This window comes from Pseudonaja textilis, chromosome 2 (assembly GCF_049901715.1).
Source record: "Pseudonaja textilis isolate UNSWEBS1 chromosome 2, rPseTex1.2, whole genome shotgun sequence".
NCBI classification, from domain to species: Eukaryota; Metazoa; Chordata; class Lepidosauria; order Squamata; family Elapidae; genus Pseudonaja; species Pseudonaja textilis.
This window is the reverse complement of record NC_141991.1, coordinates 56,742,013-56,758,709: the sequence shown is the minus strand read 5'-3', so window position 1 is coordinate 56,758,709 and position 16,697 is coordinate 56,742,013. Positions and strand designations below refer to the sequence as shown.

At 37.4% G+C, this 16,697-nt stretch overlaps 1 protein-coding gene across 2 annotated transcripts in view; it reads right to left on the bottom strand.

The window, feature by feature from the left end:
• Window positions 1–16,697, bottom strand: part of CENPP (centromere protein P) — a 147,581-nt gene that overhangs the window by 75,269 nt on the left and 55,615 nt on the right. The gene's annotated exons all lie outside the window — the stretch shown is intronic.

The window sequence follows — 16,697 nt, the reverse complement described above, 5'->3', positions numbered from 1 at the left end:
TAGGAGGGGCTTTCCTTTCTTTTAATAAGTACAGCTTTGATGGTATGGATCATGACAAAATATGAAACATATTAACACTAATAGCTGTGCTGGACCACCTGATTATTCTTCTGACAAATCTTTGCAATGGTTAAGTTACATTAAGAATTGAATCTGAAACATAAGAATTGAATATGAAACAGAATGCTTCAGAAAACATAAAGGAGGAAGACAAAGATGCATACATCCCCATATATTTTACATATGCTTGATGAGACTGGAAGAATTGTAAAACAAAATAAAATGATGGCAGTTGAAATACTGATAAGTAGATGAATTCATTGCAAAAGTGAACATAGAAAATGAAAAATTCAGGATAATGGTAAATATTAATAAGAGTAATGTTTTAGTGAGTTTGCACTTGATTCCAAAGAAGTGAGGGTAATGTATGGTTTCGTTTTCTTGAGGTCAACAATAAATACATATGAGCAGTATGTTTGGAAAAACAAAGAGAATAATGTGAGGGAGGAAGATTATGATAAACTTCCATTCAATCATGAAGAATAAGGACATTTCAGAGAAAACAAAGATCAAATACTTTTAAATAACCAGTCTGGGTATAGAGAAAAAAGACAAGCAGATAAGTAGGAGTTACTGACCTAGATACAGTTACCATGGATTGTTGTTGTTGTTCAGTCACTAAGTTGTGTCTGACTCTTAGTGACCCCATGGACCATAGAACGCCAAGCCCCTCCGTCCTCTACTGTCACCCACAGTTCGCTCAAATTTATAAACTGTAACAAATGCCAATCAATTCATTCTACATCATATAAAATTTGACTAAACTCCTGAAACACTGATCAGCACACAGATGCTCACACAATTTGGACATGGTAGCGGGACATGGTTATGAAAAAATGTTTTGTCATATAATTTATTTTGTCTATTGACCTGATCTTTTCCACTCATTCTACTTCCAGGTTCAGACTTCCCATTCTTTTGACATCGGGCATTCTGTTTATCTTTAAAACATGTGTTACATTGCTATTCAGAATGCTACAAATATACAGCTCTATCGGTTTGCCTATTCATCATTTTGATACAAAGACAGAATTCATACCCGATGTCATCCGTCCTGTTGGCATATGCAGCAAAAGAAACTCCTGGGACATAGCTTTACTGATAAATCCATATAGGCACAACAAAAGCTAAAAACTTTTCATGGAAAAAACTACGTAGTAAAATCCCACTTTTTCCACCCACCGTCCACTGTTCACCAATCCAATCTCTTTGTTTCAGCGAACAGTCTGCTCGGCTGAGAAGGCTCTAATAGTTCAACTTTGAGGTGTCGAGATTCTTCCAGGCCACATATGGGGCACATGAATTCCTCAATTCCCTGCAAGCCAATCATGCATTCCAATCATACCCCTCCCCTCTCCCTGTTGTCTGTCTGCGAGCAAAATTGCACAATGAGTCGGCCAATAACCCTAATCATTTCCTAAGTTGATTGTAGCTAGACTATTCACATTTCTTATTCTATTCTGAATTAATCTAATCTAAGTTGGAAAAGGCCATTTTTGGACATTGTGTCTAAATTCCTGCTGAGTGCAGGAATCCAAATTAAAGCATTCCAGACAGAAGGCTAACTCTGTGTAAACATATCAGATGAAAGAGAACCGAACACCTGTGTAACTGGTTCCATGGTTCAATTGAACCCAATAACTCTCCTTAAATTCTTAAACTAATTTGTTTATTGTTTCAGTTTCTAATAAAACTTTAAACTTGTTTTTATTGTCATACAACTTATTTTATTATTGCATTATAGCCCCTTAAGGTTCTGTTCCTACTTTATTCTTGGATGTATTAAATGTATTGCCCCAGCTGTGGGTAGCAGCTAGGAGAGCTAAGTGGAACCTGAAGTTTCAGATGTGGTATTGCTTATTTGTAAAATTTAAGTATTATTAGTGATATATACATTATTTTATATTATAGCTTTAAAATATATAACTATTTCTGTATGTACATTATTCCTGCAAAACTTTGATTCTTGGTAAAATCAAGAATGTTAACAATTGCAATTCAATTGTTTATACACTGCTCAAAAAAATAAAGGGAACACTTAAACAACACAATCTAACTCCAAGTCAATCACACTTCTGTGAAATCAAACTGTCCACTTAGGTAGCAACACTGATTGACAATCAATGTCACATGCTGTTGTGCAAATGGAGTAGACAACAGGTGGAAAACATAGGCAGTTAGCAAGACATCCCCAATAAAGGAGCGGTTCTGAGGTGGTGACCACAGATCACTTCTCAGTTCCTATGCTTTCTGGCTGATGGTTTGGTCACTTTTGAATGCTGGTGGTGCTTTCACTCTAGTGGTAGCATGAGACGGAGTCTACAACCCACACAAGTGGCTCAGGAAGTGTAGCTTATCCAGGATGGCACATCAATGTAAGCTGTGGCAAGAAGGTTTGCTGTGTCTGTCAGGGTAGTGTCCAGAGCATGGAGGTGCTACCAGGAGACAGGCCAGTACATCAGGAGACGTGGAGGAGGCTGTAGGAGGGCAACAACCCAGCATCAGGACCGCTACCTCCGCCTTTGTGCAAGGAGAGACAGGAGGAGCACTGCCAGAGCCCTGCAAAACGACCTCCAGTGGGCCACAAATGTGCATGTGGCTGCTCAAATGGTCAGAAACAGACTCCATGAGGGTGGTATGAGGGCCCGACGTCCACAGGTGGGGGTTGTGCTTACAGCCCAACACCGTGCAGGACGTTTGGCATTTGCCAGAGAACACCAAGATTGGCAAATTCACCACTGGTGCCCTGTGCTCTTCACAGATAAAAGCAGGTTTATGCTGAGAACATGTGACAGACGTGACAGGGTCTGGAGATGCCGTGGAGAATGTTCTGCTGCCTGCAACATCCTCCAGCATGACCGGTTTGGCAGTGGGTCAGTAATGGTGTGGGGTGGCATTTCTTTAGGGGGCCGCACAGCCCTCCATGTGTTCGCCAGAGGTAGCCTGACTGCCATTAGGTACTGAGTTGAGAACCTCAGACCCTTTGTGTGGTTGTCCCTGGGTTCCTCCTAATGCAAGACAATGCTAGATCTCATATGGCTGGAGTGTGTCAGCAGTTCCTGCAAGACGAAGGCATTGATGCTGTGGACTGGCCCGCTCGTTCCCCAGACCTGAATCCAATTGAGCACATCTGGGACATCATTTCTCGCTCCATCCACCAATGCCACGTTGCACCACAGACCACCAGATCCCTCAGGAGACCATCCGCCACCTCATCAGGAGCATGCCCAGGCATTGTAGGGAGGTCATACAGGCACACCGAGGCCACACACACTACTGAGCCTCATTTTGACTTGTTTTAAGGACATTACATCAAAGTTGGATCAGCCTTTAGTGTTTTTTTCCACTTTAATTTTGAGTGTAACTCCAAATCCAGACCTCCATAGGTTGCTAAATTTGATTTCCATTGATAATTTTTGTGTGATTTTGTTGTCAGCACATTCAACTATATATTGAACAAAGTATTTCATAAGAACATTTTATTCATTCAGATCTAGGATGTCTTATTGTTATGTTCCCTTTATTTTTTTGAGCAGTGTATTTTAAATATACTTTCATTCATCCATCCATCCAATTTACATGGTTGCCCATCTCAACTCTGGGTGACAAACTGAATTAAAAAAACATTAACATTTTAAAAATTAAAAGTGTAGGCAGCTAAGAAACAACAACTGAAAAATGCTAATACAATCAAGTCAGTCCTTGCACACACCTGGAGCCCAGGCACAGGCACATAACCTGATCTTTAGATGGGACCTTATGAAATGCCAGAAGAATTGGGACCAACCTGATCTCCAGAGGGAGAATATTCCAAGATGGGCGCTACAGCAGTTGTCTTCTAGGCAATGCAAACCAACATTCTTTGGCCACTGGGACCTGAAGCACTCCCATCCTCTCTGACTAGATTGGATCGTGTCCTGTCCCAGTTCACACAATTAACGCTTCAGAGGTATTTAATATGTTCATTTTATAACTAAATGCTTTAAAGCATTTCTCAAGAACCCTCAGTAAGTTTCCCTGTAACCTGCGATTGGATGCCTTCTATCCGAAAACTGGAACTCGCCGGCAGGGCTTGGCTAAGAACAGCAGCCCAACACCAGAAACATGGGCAACAAAGGGATGAACAGTAGTTCCTATGTAGAAAGGCTTGAGCATGGAATGGAGAAAGGTCCAAGCACACGGCCAACACACTTGAGAGGCTGTCAATAATTCAGCTTGATTAGTCCTGAGTTATAATGAGCAAGAACTAATCTTATTATGAAAGTCTAAGTCAACACAAAGTCCAGGAGCAAAGCTGAAATAATGAAGTCTTCCTTGAACTTGAATCAAGGTACAGGAATGAAGCAAGGAGCCAGAAACATCATACCAAAGAAAAACACCCGTTGTCTCTGAAACAGATGCCCAATTCTATTCCCTTAAATCACTCCCTACTTGGTGCTTCTCATTAGGAGGAATGAAGCTGCTTTCTCATGAGTAGACTCACTGACCTTCATCATGCCTCGTGGCATTCTGCTCTCCTCATCTGAGGGGGGGCAGTTATTCCTCATCCGAATCGACCTGCTGCCACTATGCCTCATTGCCTTCTCCCTCTTCTGCTTGCCTGGGTGGCTGCTCATCTGAACGATCATTTACCCCATTTCCCAAAGTTCATAGGCCTTCATCCCTTTCTGCCACAAAGTTATCCAGGATTTCCTAAGAGCCCAAACTTTGCTCCGTTCTGATGGCCCCAGCTTCAGGTCATTCTCCTCATCGGACCTGGTCTCCAGCAGGGTCATAACAGATGAGTAGAAACAACCAGGGAGAGACAGACTTTCAAGTAAGCTGCCAGAGTTGCTTCAAAGTGGAATGGGCAGCAAACAAATTTAATAAACCTGGTTCTAATACGTGAATGGTTTAAATCATCTTGAATTGTACCTGGAGCACAATGGCAATCAATGTGGAGTCATGGTGTTACATGCACCAAGTATCCAGCACCATTTACTACCTGTGTTGCCCATTGTGCACCAATTGAACCTTCCAAATACTCTTCAAGGGCAAGAGTAGTCTCATGCAGACCCTGTTGCAGTTATCCAGATGAGAAGTCATAAGGCATGAGTGACAGTGAGCAAAGCTCCTGATCCAGGAATGGATACAAGTGGTGCACAACCTGAAGGTGTGCAAAGGCCCTCTTAGCCATGGCTGCCACTTGTCCTTTCAATAGGAGCCATAAGCCCAAGAAGACCCCCACAGATTAACTGTGCACCAGATCTGTCTGAGACAGTTCCACCCAATTCAGGACAAAAGACAGAAACTCCCCAGCACCCGAGGATCCCAAAGCCACACAATCTTGCTTTGGTGAAGCTCACCATCCAGGCCCACATAGCCTCCAGACACTGGGCTTGGACTTCCATGGCATCACTCAGGTAGCCTTGAGTAGAAATATAAAGTTGAGTACCATCAGCATATTGATGATAGTTCACCTCAAACTTTTGGTTGACTTTACCCAACAATCTCATGTAGATGTTAAGCAAGAAGGGAGAAAGGATAGAAACCTGTGGCATCCCATGAAGTAGGGATTGATGACTGACCCTATCTCCCCCATCCACACTGACTGGAATCAGCACATGTCATACTTACTTTGCAATTGCAATTTGAATAGTTTTGTTGCTTACTTATACAGTTTAATCAATAAATATAACCTATTTACACCAAGCTATTGTATGATAAACAAAAACCAAAAGATTTATGATTGGTGCAAAATATATCAGCTGCACAGGTTGCAATTGCTTCTCAGCAACTGAAGACATATTTCATGAAGCTTTTCCTGTGTAGTAATTAGGCCAAGGTGGCCCCCTTGAGGACATCATTAGTTAAACAGGCTAGGCTAGAGTAGGCTGTGAAGAGAACCAGATAGTTTTTGTTCTTCGCTATTCCAAAACTCAGGAATGGATTTCCTCCAAATCTATCCCAACTTTCATTTTCTCTATTTTTAAAAAAGATATTAACTCATAATTCTTTCATTTGATCTTCCCAATTGTTGTCAGTATTGTGTGTTTCATTGTTCTCTTACTGATACTTGTAGCTTATTGTATTTTTAAACATGAATCTAAAATCACTAGTTATCAGAGATAACTTAAAAAGAGAGAATGTTAAAAAAAATTCTGCATTTTGGCATCTTTCAAATTAGCACATCTAACACATAAACAAGAGATTTGTTTATACACAACTGTGTATTGATTTTAAAATGAAGACTTTGTTTTTTCATCCTTACTTAAAAGAAGGATCATGGCCTACTTGACACACATCAAATGTACCTCTCATATATCCAGTGCTTCTTTATCCACAACTACAATAACCATCAGGAGGCACTACATAACTGATTTCATCCTTATTTGGTGATATACACAGCCAGATCATGCTCATATTCAAGGAAAGATGGAGTCTATGTACCATTCTAATAGATTTTATAGCCATTCCTGGCTAGCTCCTAAATTTAATTCCCAGTAAGATCTAACTTTGTACAACTGATGATTCCTAATAAGGGAGCCTGGTCACATATTGCCTCATGGAAAATAATGTAAGCACAAATGCCTATAGAATATATACTGTGTAGAAACGGAAAAAAGCACGTACAACCTTTTATCAGGGACATGACATAATGTAACATCTGTATCTCCCCTGTGTCTGAGATTTAGAGAAGGTAAACTCCATATACTATTCTGATAGTCTTTTTCCCCGTATATCTTGTGAATTCCTTCCTGTCAGGTAAATGTACTTTTTCTGCATTGAGTTATTTCATGTAATAGCATTACATAACAGAAGAATAATTATAGGAACATATTTACTACATTACAACAGTTTTAAAAGAAATCAACATATATTTAACTAATATCTCAATACAATTGCACATATACGTGTACACACACATACATATGCGCACATAGATTCATACATAGACTGAATGATACATCATTGCTCCAGGACTGATTGACAATAAACAGAAATATCACCATTTAGTCCTCAAAAGTGATTCAGAGTGGTTGGGCTCATTTTAATAAATCTATTTCTGCTGTCATGGTGGTTTTTTAAAAAATGGAAAACTGATTATTAAAATGATGTTCGGGGGGGGGGGGAGTCAAAATACTTTGGGAAGAGGTATGCACTGTTATGGCCCAGAGATTAGGCACTAATCCAAGCTGTAAAGGATGAGAAAAAGTCTGTTTAACTAGATAGTGTGATTTATTATATTTACACAATTTCTAGTTAAACAGAATTTAACTAGAAACTTTGTTATATTTGCAGAAATATTCTGTGAGATCAGCAAAGCAGGATTATGAGATAACAAGCAACATGTGGTACAGAAAGTTATTGGTTTCCTATCCCTCTTCTATAGAAAATAATTTGTCTGTGTACATCAAGCACCGTTTGGAAGTCAAGACATTTTATACTGTTCTTATGCAATATATAATCTCTTTAAAGTTAAAGCAAAGGCAAGGAAAACTCATAGGATGAACAAAGTATCACTGTTATCAGTAACATTAGAATGTGTCCTAGAATAATAAACATTCCAACACAGAAACATAAAATGTTATCAGTAGAAGGAATCTTGAAAATCATACAGGCCCATCTGCATTGCAATGCAGATGGGCATCCAGCTTCTGGTTAAACACTTCCACCATTTCCTTCAGTAATCTGTTTCATTGTTGAACAACTCTTTATCATTAGGAAATTTATCCTGATATCCAACCAACTTCTTCTTCCTTGAATTTTAAACCATTTTAATCTGCATTTTATTTTATTTTTGTTACTGAGTGGTACCAAAGGATGGCAGTATAAATCTGTTATATCAAAAGCCTTTAAAAAAGTGTAAGGAATGGACTGTAGATGATAACTTTCAGTAAGATGGGAGATACATCTTACACACCGAGAGAAAGAAATATGTATTGGGTTATTTCAAAACGTACTTACATATTTAGAATACAGCTAGGTCAGTGATGGCAAACCTTTTGGGCACTGAGGTAGATTCTAGGGAATGGCTATATCCAAAATGCAAGGTGCGATGCCCGTGCATGCTCCCCGCACACATGCACGGAGAGACCCAAAGGTCAGTTGGCCAGAGGAAGGCACGTGAGCATGCACAGTGGAGCTGAGCTGGGGCAATGGAGTGCGTGCCCACAGAGAGGCCTCTGCATGCTACTTGTGGCACGCATGCCATAGGTTTACCACCACTGATCTAGGTATTGACCCTGGCTAATATGAAGATGCTTCTGATAATCTTGTATCTTAGATTCTATATAACAGTGGCTGAAGGTAACTAGATGCCAGCAGTTTGCTCTAACTTTCAAATATATTTAGTATGGAACAAGGCTTTCTGAATATAGCGTTGTTTTTCTTGTTTTGGCACAAAATAAGGACATTAATGTATTAGATTTGCGTTAGAAAACAACATGCCCTCAATTGTTCAGATCACATTTTTAGGAGAGAAATATATGTTCAATAAAGTTTCAGAATTCGTAATTCTTTTAACAGTGAAAATATGTTTTCTTTCAAAAGCAATTATGTAATTCAATAATTCTCCAGTGATATATCACTTAGTCATTGCCTTGACAATTGGAGATTCTGCTGCGCTAAAAAATATACATGTTTAAAAATGCAAGAGAATGAAGATTGGAAGATTGTTCATTATATTCTAGAACTGAATTTATTTATGGTCTCATACCAATAAAACATCAATACAGAATTTAAAATGCAAAAATACCAATAAAAGACAATTTATTGAGTAAGGGGATTTGAAGCTGAGTATGGGACATGGAGTGCGATTTTCAGAAACTTGGGATTGCTTCTAAAATAGGAACATCTATCAGGCCAGGGCCAAAAACAATGTAGAACTATTCACCAGTGTCTGTTCTTTATTTGCTTACGCACAATAGACAGAATCTTACCAGACTAAACCCTAATTACTCTATCAAATATACTCTGGTAATTCTAGGGAATGGTTATTCTAACTTTCTTCCTCTTCCATCCAAATCCAGGCAATGCTGCCTCTTTTTCCCTTCACCCTTTCTGGAATGTACTGCCTACTTCCTGGGAAACTGCCATTTCACTGTAATCCATCAGATCAGCTCCCAAAGACATCATCTCTCCCTTTTGCATTATACATTGGTGTTTTGTTTTTGTTTTTGCTGTAGGAACATAATTATTGCCATATTTTAAGATTTCATTAGAAACTTTTTTGAACTCTGGAGAAGCTTCCAGTAGGCAGACAGATGTCTTGCAGATAATGGGAGATGTTATGACTAAAAGGCAGGTAGATGGTGGATCCAGACTGCCAAAAACACTTCCTGGAACTTGTAAAGATATTGAGATCACCATATATACTCCAGGTAGCTGTTCTTATGTGTGTTTAAGTAGATGACAAAAACTGACTTTTCACAGTCTCTTTACAGCTGGGTGTCACGGGATCCCACCAAGCTCAGAGCTGCTAATGTAGCCTTTTATGGACTTAAGGCTCAACTAAACTTCAATTTTTTAGTCATTTTGGATATACTGGTCTTTGACCTTGATAAAGATTTGATTAATCAGTTTGGGGTTTATTTTTCTTTTGTTTTTTTGTCTTGTTAAAAGACTGAAAACCTCCAGAACCTCAAATCTGGTTATATTTGCTAGATGAAGGGATCCCTTCAATACATTTAGAAACAAAATTGTGTTTAAAATTTTTAAGAACAGTCTCTGGAATATATAGTAAGGGATAATTATAGCATTAATTTTAGAAAATTTTAAATGAATTAAGAGCTCAGATAGATGTCAATTGAAGAAAGGCTTTTAAGTTAAATTAAAATAATCCTTTCTTGTGGAAAATGTCTACACATACAGTGATATCTTGGTACTCAACTGCTTTGAAACTAATTGAATTTGGTACTCAATGCATTTTGACTTGAAAATTTTGTCCCAATTTTGCCCCAATTATTGTCAGTCAGTCTGGTACTCAATGCACAACTTAGAACTTCTCGGTGTTGGCTGCCTTGTGACACACTGTATTTTTTCTCATGGGAAAAATTGGTACTTATTGTTTTTGGTACTCATCATACCTCCTGGAACCAATTAATGATAAGCACTGAGGTGCCACAGTGTATAATAATGAGATAACTTTGAAGGCTGGACATTAGATGATCCTAGAAGGAAATAAAAGATGGTTACTTTAAATAAAAATTTGGGGCTAAAGATGTGTGACCACCTAAATACCTGAAATATTTGACCTGTGCAATTGTTCTAAGGAATTAAACTTGTAGGCATTGCACAGCTGTTGTTTAAGTCTCTCTATCATAACTCAAATGTTGAAATGGAGATAGAAATAGCCACATAGGTTATTGGATCTAATTACTTGCTGAAATTCAAATTAAAGCACTCCCACAGAGTGCTATCTAGTCTCCAGTGTACTTGAATACATGCACTGAAAGAAAGTTTACCATATCTTTGAATAATTGGTTCCATTGTGGAACTGATCATACCGTTAAGGAAGTTAACCATCAAAATATAGATAAAGTTACTCTGGAAAGATTTGTACTTGATAAATCCATTCTAATGTCTTGTAATTATTGCATCCTTTTCAAGGTGCTTAAAAATTAACCATTCAAAATAATTGAGTATTTTCTATCAATTTCAATGATGGTGCTAAAGTGGTTTCCCATGTGAAGCATACTCTTTTCAAAACAAACAGTGAGAAACTTCACTTTTCTTTCTTACCTTTTAAGCATTCTACTGGCTTTATTCAGCACCTAGGGCTGCTTTTTGTGATTATTTTAAGCATAACTTTAAAAACTAAAATTGGAATTAAATTGAGGGGAACAAAATTAGTGTGGAAGAAAATTTAAAATAAGAAAACAATGTGACACTCCTTAAAGTTATTTAAAGTCCACCCCCCATTTCTAGGCTATATATATGCAACATTTCTATTTACTAATTTAATAGTAATACCCAATTTTATCAAAGTTCTTCTTAAAATGCATTGACTATACTTTTTGATTTCACATAGGCCTGTGTATTTTTTAAAATATCATCACATCATTGACTTGTGTTCACCTTATAATCCAGGAAGACCCAGAGATCCCTTTGGCATACACTGCTGTGCAGTATGATTCTCTCCCCCTTGATTTTTCCTATAGGATACTGCACAGGAGCCTCTGTGGCGCAGTGGTTAGGATGCAGTACTGCAAGTTACTTCTGCTGCAGCCAGCTGCCTAGAATTTGGCAGTTCAAATCCCTCCCGCCAGGCTCAAGGTTGACTTAGCCTTCCATCCTTCCAAGGTGGGTAAAATGAGGACCCAAAGTACTGGGGGCAATATGCTGACTCTGTAAACCACTTAGAGAGGGCTGTAAAGCACTATAAAGCAGCATATAAGTGTAAGTGCTATTGCTATTTGCCCTATTGAAATCTATGTTGCTGGTTTTTGCCATTCATTCATTCATTCATTCGTTCATTCATTCATATATTTATCGGATGACATATCATATATGGACTTGTAATATATGTTAACATAAGCACAATAAAATATAAATTTATTTATATAAATATAAATACATAAATATTCTGTCCCTTGATCCAACAGGTCAAGATCTTCCTAAATTTTGATTCAATTTCTTATTATTTGCTTTCTGGGGACAGAGTATTACATAGGACAGGGACTGCCACAGAAAAGGAACACTTCCTAGCTTTCATCAGATGGCAATATTTAAGGGACAAGGCTAGGAGCATGATCTGGTCAGGTTAATATATGTCCTTAGTGAAAGGCAGTTCAACAGATAACCTGGTCCTGTGCCATAAATGGCTTTAAAGGTAATAACCATCACTTTGAATTACACCCAGAAAGAAACTGAAAATCAGTACAGCTTGCTCAACCTAGGGCTCCCCTTTCCTGTGTGTGTTGCTGCATTTTGAACCAGTTGAAGTTTCTGGATGGTTTTGAAGGGCAGCCCTATGTAGAATGCATTGCAATAATCCAAACGGGAAGTGACCAAAGCATGAGTGACCATGTGCAAGGGCTCCTGATCAAAGAAATTATTATGGGTTTGTACAGTTTAATACAGCAATTTCTATTCTTTAAAGAAGCAAAACTTCAGTTATGTAAAGAAGTATGGCTCTTAGATGGTCACACGTAAGTAGCGTGATACCAAATCATCTGCTACCAATGTGGGTAGTCCTCATTTAAGAATGGTAATTGGGACTGGCAACTCATTTGCTAAGCAATGCTGTTGTAAAGCACAATATCACATGACAGCGTCAACTTGCAACAGCAGCTCTAGCAGTTCCAATGGCTGTTATTGGGTGATTCCCTGGGATTGACTCTGCTAGTTGGAGACTGGAAGTGAAGATTGCAAATGATGATCTTCTAACCGCAGGATGCTGCGAAGTCATAACTGCAAGCCATTTAGCCTGCCTAGAGATGTAATCCAGTACTCCCTCAGCAGAAAATAAGTTTAACTGATCTGAGTGATGTTCACATTTGACTGCATGTGAAACTTGCTATTTTATTATTTGTTCATGCTTTTGTAATTTATGCAAATATTAAACAACTCTCATTCAAAATTTAAATTGAAGTCTGAGTAAAATTTTATAGAAAATTACTGCCAAATTCAGGAACAATTACTGAACGCACTTTCATACTTACGGTATTTCTATCTATATTACATACACATTGTAAAACATTAAAGTTACTCAATGAAAATATACAGAGAACTCTTTTTGCACTCACTCCTATTCAGTACAGTTTGAATCTGTTTTTTATTTGTTTCTGGAGAGACTTGAGGTCTGAGAACAAAGCTACTAACAGGAAACATATGGAAAAGTTCTACAATAAGTGAACAACTGACTTCAACTCCAAATGCCACGTATCACATTCCAGTGTCTCAACCAATCTAGGAAAAAGCTTGTAGCACTTACTTTATAAATTTAATCAGTTGCTAAATGAATTTTAAAAAGTTAGCAAATATAAACAAGGGAAAACATTAATAGATTGTTAACCAATGTAGCTAATGAGTTTGTTCAGATATTAAATTAATTAGGTGGCTAATTATTTCATAAAACTACCTCAACAGCATATGCTGCCAGGAAAGATACTTGCTGTAGCTTGTTTATAAAATGAGAATATTTTAGTACAGATGTAAGTTAAGAGTTATTAACTATAAAATTGCTAGGAGCCATCAAAGAACAAGCTACTATTCCCTAGACCTTATATGACACATTAATACACAATGCAAGTTTTAGAACACTTCAATCGCACGTATAGAGCTTGTGTGTAAATGTAACAACTTCTGATTTAGTATTGGAAATGTTCAGCATTAAAAATGAGGTCACAAATATTGGTTTGCCTCACCCCCAGCCAATTTTGTATTCACTGTCCTTGTGAAGAACCGTATTATACTTTTATTTGTGAGTGTATCCCATGTCTAAGGAATGTTCAGAATCCTCGGTGGCCAAGAGGAATAGTGGGAACAAATTATTGTTTTCTTTTCTTCCTGTAAGGAATAGGACTCTGCTAGAAAAGTTCCGGTTTTCTGGTTTTCTTAATTTCAGGGGGAAAATAACTTTATTAGAATTCTCTCAAAAATAAAAGTGATAAAAACTTCCAGCATGGACAGAAGGGATGCCTCCATTAATACAGTTCAAGAAAAAGGTGCATACTTAATGAAGAATCTCAATCATCGTAAAAAAAATTATACTGATAGCAATGCAGTTGTGAAATATTGGGAACACATACAAAACAAAGCATTTGTTCCTGATGCAGCTGGTTTTTCTCAAATAGGATAATCCAGAGGTTTTAATTTTTTTCTCCATGAATATAACATAGAACAGAATAGAATAGAATTCTTCATTGGCCAAGTGTGATTGGATTCACAAGGAATTTGTCTTTGGTCCACATGCTCTCAGTGTACATAAAGGAAAAAATACATTCATCAAGAATCATAAGAGACAACACTTAGTGATAGTCATGGGTTACTAATAAGCAATCAAATCATACTAGGAAACAAATAAAACAATATAAATTGTAAAGATACAAGCAACACGGTTATAGTCAGAAGTGGGAAGAGATGGGTACTGTTAGAAGTAGGAAGAGATATGGGTACTGTTAGAAGGAGAAGTATCAAAATCTGAAAACTGAAGTTGAAAGATTATGGCATAAACCAGTTGTGGTGATCTCCAAAGTTACTAGCACATGGGGTACTATAATCTAGTAGTAGAGAAATAATAGTAATACAGTAAATAAGTTGACAGTGTTGTGGGAATTAGTTGTTTAGCAGACTGATGGCATTTGGGGGAAAAACTGTCCTTGTGTCTAGTTCTGGTGTGCAAGTGCCCTATAACATGGAAGTTGTTTAGTTCAATTAAAATAAATGAAGTTAATTAGCTTAATTTAATGCATTTGTTTAAAATTAGTGAATTTTAAAAAACTTTTCAAATTATTTTGTTTAGAAAAAAAGAATAGTAAGCCACTGATTGTAATCTTTAATTTATAAAAATGTGATTAAATGCTTGATGTTTCAATTCACTTTTACTCAAACATGCTGAATTATTGTTTTGCATTTTCTTACTCTTCACCATATGCAGGAATGCCAAGAGTCATAACAGAATTGGCTCCTTTAACTAACCAGGAAAAAAAATTGTTTTTCTATTTTGCAGCCTTACTACAAATTACGGCTCCAAGAAGGCCACTCTACAGCAGCTCAGATTGTAACAAATGCAAAACTAAATCGGTTAAGGTACCTCCCTGCTTTTTCTGCAGTTAGCTTGTGGGCCCAGTTTATATTAACCTCATTCATCTTCCCTCCTAACAGAAGAATGCACACAAATGTTCTTTATGTTTGCCTCCCATGGCTAAATTATCCCAGAAATATTCATCAACAAACAACAAATCATTCAGAGCTGAATTATTGCCAAGTCTCACATTCTCTCCTTTTGTGGCTGTTTGCTTGCCTTTTATATCCCATTCTGCTCATATTGAAGGAGATGCTAAATGGTTTGCTTTGGAAATATTCCGAGTTCAAACCATTCATTATGACTGTTTTAGGCATGAAATAAAACTTGGCTCTTTGGAAGGCATTGTTTTCAGAATTCTAACTGTCTGAGACAGTGCAACTGGTCTTGTTTTGCAACATGACTGGATTTCCCCCCCAAAACTCTTTCCAGCCTAGAAGTTCAGTATAACTCATTTCCCTACTGCTTCTGGTTTAGATTCGAGTAGAAGTAGAAGAAAGAAATAATTAAGCAAATGGTAGATAGAAGGCGACTGCTTGCAGTGGCATAATTGCCAATCTGTCTCAAAAGCTACTTTTAAAACCTTTCACTTAAATCAAGGATGTCAAACTCATATCCTCACGGTGGCATCACGTGACATATAGGGACTTCCCCCCCCTTCACTAAACTGGGTGTGGGTATGGTCAGTACATGACGCACCTGGTCTGCAGGTTGAGAGTTTGACATCCGTGACTTTTATATGTGTATTCTGTGCAGGCTTTGAAATATTTGCTTATACCTGCAGCCAGTAACTGTTACTACGTGTAAACAAAATAATTAGGAAAGAACACATTATTTTTGTATGGCTTGCAACTGAAAGTCAGGTGTTTGTGAGTGGAATCATTAACTAGCAGGTTAAAATATTGTGGGATTTTCAAATGCACACTGAAAAAATCTTGGCTTATAACACAAATTTAATTGTGATTGGAAAGAAGAAAAATGGATAAGCCACGTGGTAATATCAGGAGATAGTAGAATAGAAAACAGAAAGCTGGAGAAGTAACAAGATCTGAAAACTGAAGTTGAAAGATTATGGCATAAACCAGTTGTGGTGATCTCCAAAGTTACTAGCACATGGGGTACTATACCAAAAATCTTGGATAGCATTTAGAAAATCTGTGCATTCCATCTATCAATTACAAAAAACTCACATTGCTTGCATCCACACCTACTAGATAGTATTTCTTGAACACCATCCTGCAGCAATAGTGTCAACACCATCAACAATAACATCTGTCTCTCCCAAGTTCTTGGGAAGAGCTCAACAGGTGGACAAAAAGCCAAGCCCAGTCTAAATAATAATAATAATAATAATAATAATAATAATAATGACTGTGGCAAAAGATAATAGAACGACTATGACAAAAAAGCAAAGATAGCACCAATAATAATAGGTGCTTTGGTACAATTCCCAAAATATCTGCATGAGTCACTTAAACACCATTGCTACTGACAAACTCACCATCAGTCTAATTGCAAAAGGCATTTTTACTTGGAACAGCTTACATCCTTTTACAATAATATTAATAATATTAAGCAACATCTGCCTATCCCAGGCCCTTAAGAAGGACTTAATTGGTAGATAAACACGCCAAAGCCAATTTTAATATCTGGCTGACTGTGTGATCAACCATAATTTTTAATTTGGTGAAATGGCTTTCTATTGTTTCCTAACAGGAAACAATATTTCTATATTATTTTTATAGAATTTATAAAAATATTATTTTTAATATTTTAATAAATATAGTAAAAACTATGCTGGCTGATTTTTGGGAAATCAACTCATACATATTAATCAAAGCAGAGTATTGTCCTATCTACTTTCAAAGTTATGGGGGTTAAAAATAAGTGAGCAGTAGCAGTTTCCTAT